Raw genomic sequence first — 3495 nt, forward strand, 5'->3', positions numbered from 1 at the left:
TCCCACCTGTGCTCTTCCTCTCACACGTAAATAAATAAATAAATAAGTCTTTTCTAAAAATAAAAAAATAAAACAATAAAAGAAGCCTCCAGCTGCTGTGTTGAAAAGACTGGAGAACATCAGTGTAAAATCCAGGAACCAATTCAATGGCTAGTGCAGTAACCCTGGCAAGAGGGCAGGGGGCTGTGGTCTGTGGGGGCAGCAGCCAGGGTGGCGAGAAGTGGACAGTAAGTGCTGCTACCTGGAAGGGAGTGTCCATGGGATTTGCTGATGGATTGGCTGTGGTACGTGAGAGGAAGAGGGGAGTCAAAGACGACTCCAAGTATTTTGTCCTGGGCAACTACAAGGCTAGCGTTGACATTTACTGAGATGAGAGAAATTGCCGGGGGGAACTGTTTGGGGCAAGAAGTGGGATGGGAAGCTCAGTTTTGGATATCATTGAATTGGAGAGGCTCATGGCCCCTCTAAGAACAGAGCTTGAGGTGGGCTTTGGGGTGTCAGTTTGCAGGTCGAAGGAGGAGTCCAGGCTGGGAAAGAAAAGAGGGCAGAAATACCATTTAGAGTCACAGACCAGACAGATGAACTGACTGAGTGTGGTTAGAAGAGAAATCCCAGCACTAGTTCTGGGCCTGCTAACGTCTAGAAAATGAGGAGGAATCCAGAATAGAGGTAAAGAGGTAACTAGTGAGTTAGAAGGAAAATCAGAACAAACTGTTATTCTGGGAGCCAAGCAAAGAAGTGCTCAAGAAAGGGGGAACGGTCGACCCTGTCAAATGGGGGGGGAGGTCAGACACTATGAGGCCTTGAGAAACTTCCACTGGGAAATTGTTGTGCCCCTACCCAGAGCTGTTCGAAGGGTGATGAGGAGGGAAGCCTGATGGAGGCATGTCTGGAGCAATGGTATTTATGTATTTCATTCCATGAGGGGTGTTTTATTATTATTATTATTATTATTATTTCCATTTTACAGATGAGAGAACTGAGGCACAGAGAACCGGTCTGGAGGACATGCCCTTCATCACTTCTCTGTATGCTTTGAGCCAAACTTTCTCAAACTCACCCAAGGCAGTGGAGAGGGGAGCAAAGCCCACTGGCATCTTAGGACAACAGTCACTAGGTAGAAGGGATAATGGGGCAGAGAGAACATGGTCTCACCTCCCAACACCCCCCAATCCATCTTTGCTTTTGGAGAGGAAGGCTAGTTAAGGCAGCCACGTGGGCTGAACAGGAGAAGATACCCTTTGCTTTCTCGATGGCATTGTATGTTTCTAGAAGTCAATTTGGAATCTTTAGAATGTGCTTAATGTCCTTCCAGGAAAGAGGTGGTATTAAACTGTCAGTGGTAATGAGGGTGACAATGGATAAGGTTTGGGGCTTACAGTGAGGTGTCTTGCTGTGAGTTCCAAGTTCACCTAGAGTTATCCATGAACTTGCTACCATCTCTATGTGAGGAATGTATTCCGCTTTTCTTCCTGTTGCTTAAGCTCAGAGCTCCTTTCTTCCAGGCCTGGCAAGGTGTTCTCCAGCACTTACTTTGTAAGCCCTGATCAGCGCACTCCTAGTTATGGTTTANTAGTTACGGTTTACTGGGGATTGGTGTGTGGTGACGGTGGTGATGACAATCCATATTCCTGTCCTTATCAAAAAGAAGACAAGCCGGTAACAGACAGGGACACCCGAGGACGAGTTGGATGAGCTCCAAGGTGTGTGTCCCTGTTTCTCGGGTCTTCTTGGGGCTGGGTTTCCAGTGGGACAGAAGGCAGGGCTGGACTCTTGGCTGAAGTCTACAGTGACCTCAGAGAGCCCCTTGTTCTCCTGCTCCTTTGGGAAGGTTCTCCAAGGCAGGACCACCCAGCATGCAGATGGCATTTAAACTTTCCAGGCTTGGGAGAGAGAAGTCAGCCAGACGGGGGCCCTGGGCCCTCAGCTCCTGTGAGCGGACAACCTGAGATCAGTGAGCTCTCTTTGGCATTGAACTTTCAGTCTGAGTATTCGGAGCAATTCCAAAAGGCTCTCCCAGTGTTTGCATGGGTATTCTCTTTACAACTATTCGTTCCACTACAATCATTTTTCTCTTTGTTCCCAAACTGGAGCCCTTTAATATCTCTCATAAGAAAGGAAGAAGCATGGTTATTCTGCTAATCCTATGATTGTGACGGGTACGCAGCCAAGTCCAGCCCTTCCACTGACAGAGAGAGAAGCCCAAGCTCAGAGACGGGGCGTGACTTGCTCTCGAACACACAGGTAGGCTTTAGGAAAAACCAGTTCTTCTCACTCTGAGAAATTAGCTTTTGCTACCGTGCCCCCCAAGTAATGCCTGACTGTTCCTTACTTCTTAATTCAAGTGATAAATCAATGAAGGGGCAAAAAATTCAAGCCACCAACATCAAAGCGATGAGAGCTGACATATGCTTCCAAGGACCCTGATATGACTGGGGTCATTCGAAGATCTAGTTTCTGAAGAGCTCGTTTAGACTATCAGGAAAATGTGAACCTGCTCTTCATCTGCAATCAGCCGGATCGGGAACTGGTGAGCAGAGTGCAAAGGGGCACTTGGTGGTATGTTTCAGACAGCCTTCCCCAACAAAGTGATGCTTGGAGAGAAATCTGCTGGAAGTAGGAATGTGTTCCCACATTCTAGAATTTCTTAATCATTTCCTCTAAAAGCTATTGGCTCAATAGAGGATTATAAATATTTGGAACTCATAACTTAAATATTTGTTGCTTGTGCCGTGCCCAGCAACTCATAAGCACCCAAATTTTTGTCGAATGATTGCAGATGACTTGTGCTAAACTAATACACTGATGATCCGTTTACATTTTTAAAAACTTTAAACTGACCTAGTAAGCTAAAATTAGTAAGTGAAAATATAACAGGAATAAATGTACGGCCATGCTTTCCATTTCCAAAAAATCAATGGGGACAAGAGGGACAAGAATACTTGTTTTAACAGCAGTTCAAATGAAAAAGACTTAGGAATTTTAGTTTACAAGTCAGTAGAAACCAGATGTATGAAGCACGTACCAAGGCATTGATGTGATAGTAGGCTGTTTTAATAGAATAGTTTCTAGATCAAGGCTGGACTTCATTACCCTGTGATCTTAGGTGATTAAATGTTATCTGGAGTATTGGAATTGGCAATCAGGTGTCACACCTTTTTTTTTTTAAAGATTTTATTTATTTATTTGACAGAGAGATCAAGAGAGCGAGAGAGAACAAACAGGGAGAGCAGCAGATGGAAAGGGAGAAGCAGGCTCCCCGCTGAGCAGGGAGTCTGATGCAGAACTCGATTCCAGGACCCTGGGATCATGACCTGACCTGAAGGCAGACACTTCACTGACTGAGCCACCCAGGCACCCCAGATGTCATATCTTAAGGACATTGATAAGCTAGTCCATATTCAGAGAACAGAGTGTAGGGGCTAAAACTCTAAATGTCATGACATACTATGCCTTAAAAGAATTTAGAATGTTTAGCTAGAAGAAACAACTGAA

The 3495-nt window shown here is 45.2% G+C and overlaps 1 long non-coding RNA gene across 1 annotated transcript; it reads left to right on the top strand.

Moving 5' to 3' along the window:
• Nucleotides 1-1604: 1604 nt before the first annotated feature.
• Nucleotides 1605-3250, top strand: LOC117797097. Its single transcript, XR_004621970.1, has 3 exons — nt 1605-2244; nt 2346-2530; nt 3194-3250. It is a non-coding gene; the product is annotated as an uncharacterized LOC117797097 (long non-coding RNA).
• Nucleotides 3251-3495: the final 245 nt, after the last annotated feature.

Source organism: Ailuropoda melanoleuca, chromosome 18 (genome assembly GCF_002007445.2).
Source record: "Ailuropoda melanoleuca isolate Jingjing chromosome 18, ASM200744v2, whole genome shotgun sequence".
Classification (NCBI taxonomy): domain Eukaryota; kingdom Metazoa; phylum Chordata; class Mammalia; order Carnivora; family Ursidae; genus Ailuropoda; species Ailuropoda melanoleuca.